We start from the raw sequence: 12,492 nt of genomic DNA, 5'->3' as shown, positions 1-12,492 counted from the left end.
AACATCAAAATAAACGCCAGATATATCCTAAAGTTCATTCAAGTGTACGCCCCTACTACAGGACATCCAAACGAAGAAGTCCAAATATTCTACGACCAAATATCTTGTGCAATCAAGGAAAATCCTGGCCACTTCTTAATAATAGGTGGTGATTTCAACTCCAAAATAGGCACTAAGGAAGACCCCTCTGAAATAATATTGGGAAATTTTGGAAGCGAAGGCAGAAATGATAGAGGCAAACAACTACTGACTTTCCTTTTGGAAAACAATCTTTATCAAATGAACAGCTTCTTTAAAAAGAAAAACACAGAAGATGGACATGGGAAAGTCCTGATGGAAAAACAAGGAACGAAATCGACTATTTCTTAACAAACAAAAAAGAATTATTTAAAGACGTAAATGTGCTAAACCAGTTCAGTACAAGCAGTGATCATAGGTTAGTAAGAGCTAAAATAATGATATCAACCGAAAAAGAAAGACTCAAAATGATAAATAAGAAACAACCAAAGAAATGGACAAAACCAACTAACATTCAGGAGTTCGAAAAATATATTGGTAATTCATTGAAAGATACCACAACAGCAGACATCAATATATTGAACAAACAAATAGTCAACACAATACAACAGGCTCAAACTAAATATTGTCCGACAAGCAAAAAAGATGAAAAACTGAGTCAACCCACGAAAACCCTTATAGAACTAAGGCGACAAATGAAAGGAGATAACACTACAAGCAAAGAAGCGATAAATCAAATAAATAAGACGATCACAAAGGCAATAAGAAAAGACATAAGAAACTACAATGTAGAAAAAACAAAACAGGCAATAGAGCAAAATAAGAACATGAAAGTTTTGAAGAGGAGCGTACAAAAAGGGAAAATAGAAATTAACAAACTGAGAAACAGCACTGGAGAAGAAACAACGAACAGAGATGAAATATTAAGAATAGTCGAAGAGTTCTACACAGAGTTATATAGATCAAGAAAAAAAGATAACAATACGGAACCTCCAATTACACTAAAAACTGGGGTATTAAACCAAGGATCAGATTTAATGCCCGATATAACAAAATCAGAAATCAAAGAAGCCCTGAAGAAAATGAAAAATAATCGAACCCCGGGTGAAGATGGAATAGTATCAGAAGCACTAAAAATTGGAGGGGATGTATTACTTGAAAAAATTAAACAACTTTTTAATATCTGCCTTCACAGCGCCAATATTCCAACAGACTGGAACAACGCTACTATGATTCTATTACACAAAGCAGGAGATAAAGCAAATTTAGAGAATTACAGACCGATTAGCCTCCTCAGCCATATATATATAAGTTGTTTACGCGAATACTAGTTAAGAGAATGGAAAGAAAATTAGAGACTTATCAACCAAGGGAACAGGCAGGATTCCGAAAAAGTTACGGAACAAATGACCATCTACAAAGTATAAAAACCCTAATAGAGAAAGCAGTGAAATACAATAAACCTCTAGTTCTAATATTTATCGATTTTCACAAAGCCTTTGACACAGTTGAGCTAAGCAAAATATTACAGGCGCTTAAAGAATGCAGGCTAGATTATAGATATACTAAATTATTATACAAAATATACCTGCAGGCAACAACCACTGTCAGATTACATACTAACAGTAATCGCATAAAAATAGAATAGGGGGTTAGACAAGGAGACCCAATGTCACCTAAACTTTTTAATACGGTGCTAGAACATGCTTTTAAGAATTTGGATTGGATGACAAAGGGAATAAAAATAGATGGAGAATATCTAAACAACTTACGTTTCGCCGATGATATACTTATAATAGCTGAAGATCTAGGTATGGCAAGAGAGATGGTACAGGAACTCGTTGTGGCTACAGAAAGTGTAGGTTTAAATATAAATATCTCGAAAACAAAAATCATGACCAATTTGGTACCCAACCAGAACATCAGTATTGGTGGAAAAGAAATAGAACTCGTAGATAGATATAAATACCTGGGACATGAAATTATGATTGGCAGGGATAACCAGACTCATGAACTGAAGAGAAGAATCGGCCTTGGGTGGGCAGCATTTGGAAAACTGAGAGAAACTTTTAAAAGTGAGCTGCCCACATGCCTAAAGAGAAAGGTATTTGATCAGTGCGTCCTCCCAGTCTTGACGTACGGAGCAGAAACACTTACCTTAACAAAAGCAGCAGCTACCAAACTGAGAGTCACGCAGAGAAGAATGGAGCGGTCCATGTTAGGAATAACTCTGCGAGACAGAATAACCAACGAAGACATCAGGAGAAGAACCGGAGTGACTGACATCATCGAGAAGATAGCCAGACTAAAATGGAGATGGGCAGGATACATAGCCAGAATGACAGATGGGCGATGGACAAAGAGGTTATTGGAATGGAGGCCAAGGGAAGACAAGAGAAACGTCGGTCGACCACCTACAAGATGGACTGACGATTTAAGAAGACTCAATAAAAACTGGATGAGAGCGGCGCAAGATAGACGGAGTTGGAAACATGAGGAAGAGGCCTATGTTCAGCAGTGGACTCTTAAGGCTGGATGATGATGGATCCAAGTGTCTGAGTCTATCTACGATAAGGTCGTCCAAGACGAAACCAACCAAAAGGGGAGAAATAGAAGATCCCATAGGGGTACCAAAAATCTGTAGGTAAAATTTATCATTGAACACCAGATAGTTGGTGTCAAACACCAACTTGTTGGTGTTGTAATGGTGTAAATATTTATTATATTTAAATTTGAATGGTTGGTTTCGTTGTATTTTTATCGTTTTGTAGGTTCATAAAAAACCGGTTAATTGATTTGCGTCTCTTGTCAAAAACTATTAAATTCGAGGCTCGAGGTTAACGATCAGGGCATTTCAATAATTTATGGGCATTTGAAGTGGAGATTTATGTAAGTTTTGAAGTAGAGATTGTCGTCATTTTAATAAAGTATCAAATATCAACTTGTTGATTTTGGGGTTTTAAGCACATTTCTTGTATATTTTGTGGGTTTAAAATTATATAATTGGAATTTGTTAGAAATTTAAAATGGAAACGAATAAGAAACTTAAATTTTTGAGAAAGACATCTACTAATGACATTCAGTTAATTTTCGATTTAGGTTTTAAAGCTTTATTAGATTTATCTATCCGATCTTAATTTAAAATTAGAGTAGAAGAATTAGATTCAATTCGTAAAGATTCCTTAAAACATTACAGAAATATTATTGGTAATATTCTTTCTGTATCAGACGCGGATACGAGGGCTTAAAAAAATGTTCGGGAATTATTTTTGGAACAATTTTATAAAATGAAACTGTTTAGTGCGGAATTATTTAAGTCGCAATCTGAAACGCCAGAACCGTTTAGATCGGTAGTAGTTCAACAATCTAACATTTGCTTGCCTAAAAAAGAGTTACCTAAATTTAAGGGTGATTTTAAGGAGTGTGGTTAATTTTCAGACTTATATAATTCGGTTGCACATAATAACGCATCCCTGGTAGACGTAGAAAAGTTTAAGTATTTGAAAGGATGTTTAGAGGGGACTCCATTCAGTTTGATTCGTAATTTGTCAATAAATGGCGTAATTTGAGTTAGAAAATAAATCGAATAAAATTCCGTCATTTCAAAAATTGATAGTTTATTAAAATTCAGTACATTAACTACGATAATTTAAATAGTAGTTTAAGTGTGTCTAAGAAATTATCGCAGGCCTTAACTTGTACGTAACCAAAGTGTAATTCTAAATATTCTAATGATTTAAGGCATAATCGTAGTTCATCTTTTGTTACAAATTCGTCGTCAATATACTGTGCCGTATGTAAACAAAGTCATTTTCTTAACCAGTATTCGTTGTTTTTTAAAAAATCTCCAGAAGAGAGATACCAATTTTGAAAAGAATCCGCCTCTTGTTTTAGGTGTCCTAATCAGGCTGATCATTCTGTCAAGTCGTGTCCAAAAGCCTTTAGTAGTCCAAAGTAAATGTAATAGTCCTCTTCATAATAGTCTATTGCACTTCGATAGAAATCGTTCCAATAGTCGGGCGCCCACAGAGAATGCTAATAGTCCAGGAGCATCGGGAATCCAACAAAATTCTCATGAAATATCACATTGTGCCGCCAGTTTTGTAGGGAAGAAAAACAAAACAAAAAAGAAAATCTTGCTCAGTACCGTTTTGGTTCATGCGATTAATACTCAGGGGTATAAACAGCCCTTGAGACGTCTTCTAGATTCAGGTTCAATGAGTTCGTTCATTAGTCGAAAAGCTACCAATAGATTAGGCTGGCCTAACACTCCTTGTTCGTTTGAAGTTAGGAGCTCAACTCTGTGCAAACGAAACTAAATCAAGGTCAAATAAGTTTTTCTATTCAACCTCGTCATCAGGAGTCACCGGCGTTTCACTTGGAGGCTATTATTATAAATCGGGTTTGCTCTGATTTGCCTAGCACCAAAATTGACAAATCGACGTGGATTTATATTAAAAATTTGAAGTTAGCCGATCCCGAATTTAACTGTATTCAATCTATTGATTTGTTAATTAGTTGTAGTATATTTTCGAAGGTGTTGTTAGAAGGTAAAATTGAAAGTAAAGCGGGACAACCAGATGCTTCAAATACCGTTTTTGGATATATTTTGTTAGGACCAACTAGCACACCTAACCTTTCGTCAACTTCGCTTGTTTGTCTTTCAAATTGAAGACCCACTAGATTCTTCATTAACGAAATTTTGGGAATTGGAAACATACCGGAAAAGCCAGTTTCAGAACCAGAAGATGCTCTGTGCAAGAAAATTTATCGGGAAATGCATAATTGGGACGTCTCGGGTAAATATGTTGTGTCTTTGCCTTTACCTGAATCACTGCCTTGTTTGCAAGATAGTTATGATATTGCATTAAATAGACTGCTATCATTAGAACGGCTGTTAATTTCGTCAACCAAGTTTGCAAAAGGAATATTATTTACATATGCAGGATTTCTTGATTTAGGTCATATGCAGTTAGTCTCTAATGCCGAAAAGAAAGGGGGAAATCATTATATTCCACATCATTGCGTTGTGAAACCAGATAGTGTTTCAAGTAAAATTCGAGTTGTATATAATACGTCTCAGAAAAGTACCAGTCTTGGCAAATCTTTGGACGACTATTTACTGGTCGGTCATAAGCTAAAAATGTGCAGACATTCGTGAGATGTATCGTAATCTTTTAGTCGCTCCCGAGCATACGGATTATCAACGTGTGTTATGGAGATTTTCTAGCCTTGAGGAAATTCAGATATATCGTTTGTTAACTTTTAATTTTGGAATAGCATCTTCGCCGTATCTCGCTTTAAGAACCCTCCAACAATTAATATTAGACGAAGGATCCCGTTTTTCTAAAGCCGTCTCGCTTATTCGTCATGCTTCGTACATTGATGATTTTTTTTGTGCTTTGACTCTCGATTATATCTCGATAATAATCCTTAATTAATCTTGATCTAGAATCAAATGACCCTTTATTAAAAATCCTTGGTTTGAAGTTGATTGCACAATCCGATGTCTTTCAATTTTAAATTAAATTGCAAGACGTCCCTTTTACCAAAAGATCGTTTTATCAAAATTAGCTCGAATTTATTATCCTTGTGGTTACTTAACACCTATTACCTTTTTCATTAAACATTTAATCCAACAACTTTGGCAACAAGTCTTAAATGGGATGATCGCCCTCCATCGGAAATAATTCGTGTGTGGAAGCAATATAAGAGCGAATTATCTCTTATATATATATACATCGGTTTAGAACGTCTTTCGACGTTGTCCGATACCTAAACACCATCTCTTCCTATCTACGCAGTCGTTTGTTGTTAAATTTCTTTCGCTCATGGACTTGTTTACGCCGTGTTGCCATTCTAATCTGGGTCTTCCTCTTTTCCGTCGACCTATCGGTTGCCATTCTATTACTTTTTTGGGGAGTCTTGATGCTGGCATCCGTTGAACATGCCCATACCACCTTAGTTGTTTCTTCTCTATATCTTGAGTTATATTTCCTTCTATTCCCATACGTTGTTTTATTACATCATTTCTGATTCGGTCTCGTCTGGAAATACCTAAAGATCTTCTCATTGCATCCATCTCTACTGCTTCTATTCGCTTTTTGTTCTTTTCACTAATTCTCCATGTTTCAGCGCCATAAAGAAGAGTAGTTTTAATCATGGTCTCATATATATTAAATTTCCTTCCTTTCGTTATCTCTTTACTCCACAGTATACTATTGAGACATCCTAAAACTTTCTTTGCTTGAGTGATTCGTTTTTCTATTTCCCGTGTATCAGTTCCTGTATTGTCAAAGGCAACACCCAAGTAGTCATAGCTCTGACAGCAGGAAATATGTTGTCCGTTTTCGAGGTCTATGTTATCTGACTCGTTTCCAATACAAAGATATTTAGTTTTTGTTGTATTGACATTCATTCCCCAGTCGTTATATTCTTCTATCAGTTTTCTTAGCATGTACTGCATGTCTTCCCTGTCGGTCGCTAGCACTACCTGGTCATCAGCAAACTGGAGTGTATATATACATTCATTGCTAAGCTCTATACCCATCCTATGTACCTTTCTTTTCCATCTTTTCAATGCCGCTGCAACATATATCTTGAATAAGGTTGGTGAGATACAGCATCCCTGTCGCAAGCCTTTTGTAACCAGGAATTCTTCCGTTAGATATTTTCCTGTTTTTATCTGTGCCTTAGAGTCTCTATATAGTTCTTGTACAGCATTTATCAATGTGTGGTTGATGTTAGATCTTTTCAACGTTGTCCACAGTTTTGTTAAGGGGATGTTGTCATATGCTTTTTGCAGGTCTACAAAAGTAATATGAGTTTCTAGATTCTTAGCCGATCTTTTTTCTATTATTTGTTTAAGACAAAATACGTTATCGGTGCACGATCTTCCTGCACGGAACCCGCTTTGTTCTTCCTCTTCATTGTGCTTATATTCTTCCTCGATCATATTTCTCAAAATTCGTCCATACAGTCTGCTCAGGATGCTGGTTACCGATATGCCTCTATAATTATTACAGTTCCTTTTGTCCCCCTTTTTGTGTATTGAGGACATGTATGCCGTTCTCCATTGTTCTGGTACTGGGTGTCCATTTAGACACTGATTGATCACATAAGTTAATATTTCAAATAGTTTATGAGTTCTATTCTTAAGCATTTCAGCATAGATTCCCTCAGGTCCAGCGGATTTACCATTCTTTAGGGTCATTACAGCCTTCCTTACTGTTTCGATGTCTACCCTCGCTTCCTCTCCTTGTATATGTACTGACTGTGTTGGGGAGTTTGCTAGGTATTCTTGTCTTGTCTCTGTCAGCAAGCTTTCATAGTGATCTTTCCATTGTCTTGGTTTTATGGTGTGTATGTGTGCTTTGTCTTTTCCTGTATTTTTTACTGATTGTATAAAATTCCATACCTCTGTACATTGCTTCCCCCCGATGTATGTATTAATTTCTTGACATTTCTGATCCCATGTTTTATTCTTTTCTTGTTTTATCATTTTTCGTAGTTGTCTATTGGCTTCTTTGTAAGCTTGATGGTCTTCAGTATTTTTTGTATTTAGCCATTTTAGATGCTGTTCTTTTTTCTGTTTTACCATATATTCGATTTCTTCGTTCCACCATATTTTGTTACTAATTTTGTTTTGATGTGTCCCGAGTGTCTCCTTAGAGCCCTGGTGTAAACTAGGCTCTTTATCTTATCTAATTATCTCTTATTTCACAGTTAAAAATTCCTCGTTTTTTGAATAATTCCTTATGACCTATCTTAGAGCTTCTTGGATTTGCCGATGCTAGTGAAAAAGGATATGCTCGTGTCGTTTATATTTGTAGTATTGAAACTTGTAACCTAATTCAAGTTAATCTACTCTGTGCCAAATCGAAAGTAGCTCCTATAAAACAGATTAGTATACCTCGATTGGAATTGAAGAACCCAAGACCAAGGGTTAGACAAAACGTAACAATCAATGAATACAACTTTGAAGTCGTCAAAGAATTCAAGTACCTGGGAGCGATTATAACATCTGAAAATAAATATGAAAAGGACGTGGCAGCCAGGATCATTGCAGGAAACAGGGCATATTACTCATTAATATACCAGCAAAATAAGAGTGTACAAGACAATAATTCGTCCCACAATAACGTATGGAAGCGAGACATGGACTCTGAACCAGCGGGAAACGACAAAATTACTGGTACTGAAAAGAAAGATACTGCGGACTATCTATGGGCCTTGCAGAGAAGAGACAACAGGAGAATGGAGAAGAAGACACAATAATGAACTCCAGACAGTATTTGGAGATAAAAACATAGTACGCTATAGTTCGATATCGGTCGTCAATCCTTAGTGTTTCAGGTAAGCATTGAGAAATTCATTGGTTACAATATTTGCTGCAAATTATTACAGAATATATTTTTTCACCTACATGCAGTGGTTGGTTAATTAAAAATGGTTAATAGTTGTATTGTTTATAAAACATTTTAGTTTTTGGTCCAAAACAAAGTAGAATCTACAAAAATAGATCAGGCCGGTATTAGGCCACAATTATAGTGGCTAATCTAATTACGGCCCAATTGGGCCGTAATTACGAATGTTGGTGTTTTTTTCAACTCAACTTTTTGTTCTAATTTAAGTAAATAAGTAATAATAAGTAAATAAGTTCAAAAAGTAATATATATATATATATATATATATATATATATATATATATATATATATATATATATAAATATAAATATTACCAAAAACGTACTATCAAATTCCGTCCCATACTTTTTTTTTTCTATAAAAGCTTTCTTTCTACGTAGTTATTTCTAATGGTAGAAAATTGAAAAAATTCTCGAATTTGTTCCCAAAAAAAAATTATTTTTTGTAACTTACCTAAGTTAAAATATATAGTCTGACAATTTACTAAATACAAAAAAACATGAAAATAATTTAATTTAATTCTGGGTGGTATTAAATTTTATTATATTTCGCATTTGCTCTAATTTCGGCCTAACCCAAATTTAACCTGACATGGTATCTACAAAAAAGACTCAATTATTCACATTTGATGTTTTTTCTAGAATCATGGTCAGAACTAAAAAGCCTAAGCTAATGTATAGAAAAAAATATTCACAAGAGCTACTGGATCTGGCCCTAAATGACATGATAAGTGGCATGTCTGCCTATAAAGCATTCAAGATGTATGGTATACCAAAAAGTACATTGAAAGATGTGAATGCAAAAGTATGTACACGAAAATATTAAAAGACAACTAGTTTTAACTACTGATAGGACATACTAATTGTAAAATGGATATTTTTTTGGCTGTCGCGATATTACACCGTAGCAGTGTTCATTAAAAATCTAAAGAGAGCCAATCTATTTAAGAATGGATTTTCTGGAAATAGATAGTACTAACATTTTCTAACCATCCGTAAGTAAGACCTCGTGTATCGCAAAATCTGACAGCTAGCCGTTCCTTCGTTACAGAGGATAAGGATAAGAAATTGGTTCAAGAAAGTATATGATTATTTCAGTTAAAATGGCATCACAGATGTGTTGGAAGATCCAAGCCGAATATTTAACTGTGACGAGATAACCTTTTTCATGGCTTCACAGGACAATCAACCATATATAACAAAACTGCTAACGATGAAAAATAATGTGTGACCGTATTAGTAACGATATCCGCTAGTGGAGATATCCCACCAATAATGGTTTTGTTTCTCTATTCAAGTCTACCAAAATATTTAGTTCCAACTATGTCATTAGATTGGGGTATCGGATATAATGAATGTGGATGGATAAATACAGAACGTTTCATGAGCATGTCAATTTTAATAAATAGTTGAACGAATAAACATTAAGCGACCTGTCGTGTTATTTTTGGATGAACATATTAGCCATATTTCTCTGGCGTTGAGCGAGTTTTGTCGTGAAAATGAAATCTTTTTGGTAGCTCTGGTTCCAAATTCCATACATATCATGCAGCCGCTTGATGTTGCTATATTCCAACCTGTCAAAGCTACATGGCGCAGAATAGTTCATGATTTCTAAACCTATTTTGAAAATCAATCTCCCATAAATTATGCTGAATCCTGTTTTGTCACTCCTCCAAAATTTCCAACGCCATTTAAAAATGCATTTTATTGTCTTAGATTTTATTTTGATTGTATGCTCAGAACTTTTCTCCATTTTTCCAGCCAAAATAAGATGACCAGAATTTAAAACTTGTTTTCCTTCTACAACACATCTTGAATTTTTAGTACCACCCAAAAACTTTATATATTCTAAGATACATGAATAAAAAATAGAACGTTAACAATAATAATTACAAAATTTGGTGTACACTTACTTTTTAACATATTTTTTTTATGTAAAGTTTACTAAAATAAAACTTATAACTAACAAAATTGTCTACTAATTAATAAAAATAAACAATATTCACACAAAAGATAATTGAATTTAAAAAACGATAGATAAACGAGCAAAACTACTCAAAAACACATAACACTATCGCAATATACAAGATGAGATGTAAAAAATTATAATGGCTCTTAGCTCGGTTTAATTTGATACCGCATTGGCGCTGTTATCTTAATCCGAATAGTCAATAGCTTGAATTAATTTTAATCCGGACCTGTCCGTCGTTGTATTGGATAGTACATAGTTTAAAATTAAGTGGTCCCATTTATTAAGTTAGTTGCAGCTTGCAGCATTCATAAAGGTAAATAAATCTTCAGATCTTAGAAGTTAAAATGGTAATGCTAAGGGTAAAAGGGGACGGTAAATATAAGCTGAAATTTGAAATATTTGTTATGTATGGCAAATCTGGTATCTAGTGTTTTAAAGTTTCTGACACTATTGCCAAATTTATCCGCTAATCTATCAAAGAGCAATTGTATTTTTTTTTTCTAATAACTAACTGCAACTAATATCGAAAGAAACAAACACTCATTCGTTCGCGTTTTATATAAATTAAAAGAAAACAGATTCTATAAAATAATATAATAAAAGTGATTCCAACCCTGCGTTTAGTTGATAAAGTGCCGATTAAAATCTGCTCTTACTAAAACTAACTTTTCAGCGGTTTATAATCAAGAAAAGTAAAATATTTAAACAACAAAGTTTCTTCATACAAAAAATAAACTGTGAGTACATTACCAATTTAATACAAATTCAATATTATTAAATATTATACATAACCCATAATTCAATACAATTCATCAATTAATCCAGTTTCTGGTTTTTTGGCAACTTCGACAAGTCGAACTAATTAGCCGATACAGGACCGGCTCTAGAAAAATTTCATCAAATGAAGAAAACAAAAATTAAAAATTAATGATTCTGAAAATATTAGCATACCTACTACATCATCAACATCGACATATTCTAATGCAGTAAGCAACTTCAATTTCCCTTCAAAAGAACAAGCCATTATTCTGTCAGCTGTCCAAGGTATTAAAATACATGAATACGTAGTAGCCATAGGGTCTCTACTCACACCAAAAATATTATCTTTGCATCACGAATAGCTAACAACAGAGTTTGTATTTACTTGAACAATACTAGCATAGTAGATACTTTACTAAACAACCATAAAACAGTAGTCATCCAAGGCAATGAGATAGAAATTCGAAGACTTATTAGGCCAGCAAGGAGACTAGTAATATCAAACATCTGCCCCAGCATCCCGAACAGTATTCTAGAAGACGAACTGAAACAACTAGAAATAACTGCAGTATCCAAATTAACGTTTTTAAAAGTTGGCATGCCCGAGTCTGAGTATAGTCATGTCTTAAGCTTTAGGCGGCAAATATTTGTCTCTCCGATAATCACCAAACGAATTCCAAATACAATCTTAATAACCTATGACAACACTCCTTACAGAATCTTCCTATCCCTAGATGGTTTAAATTGCTCTAGATGTAATACTACTGGCCACAAAGATGAAAACTGCACATCAACATCAACTGGTACAGAAACACTTAAAGATCCATATACCTCAAAACTCGAACCCATGGAAGTAAATCAGAATAATTCAGCAACAAATATTTCAGATGATACAACCAACTGTTCCAACCCTATTTCTGCAGATATCCCAAGGACAAATGATTCGCTTATAGTACACAATATACCTTCAACTACAGCTAACAGCAATAATACTAAAACAACCAATCAAGCAAAAAGGCAAATTTCAACCTCTCCTGAAATCTCAGAAACAAAAACCTAAACGAAACTTTCGCACCCAAAAAAAAAAGAAAAAGGCTTTAGATGTCGAAGCCACATTAAAACCAATTGAAAACATTTTAATGACAGCATCTCCTTCATATACGCTAAATTTCTCTGAATTATGCGACTTCGTTATAAACGCAATGGGATCAAAATTTCCTGAAGTCACAGCTAAAAACTATACAGAAGATTTTGACGGCTTATACACCTTATTAAAAATGGTTCACTCAAAATTAAATGATAGACGTATGAAAA

Source organism: Diabrotica undecimpunctata, chromosome 4 (assembly GCF_040954645.1).
Source record: "Diabrotica undecimpunctata isolate CICGRU chromosome 4, icDiaUnde3, whole genome shotgun sequence".
Classification (NCBI taxonomy): domain Eukaryota; kingdom Metazoa; phylum Arthropoda; class Insecta; order Coleoptera; family Chrysomelidae; genus Diabrotica; species Diabrotica undecimpunctata.
This window is presented reverse-complemented; position numbering follows the sequence as displayed.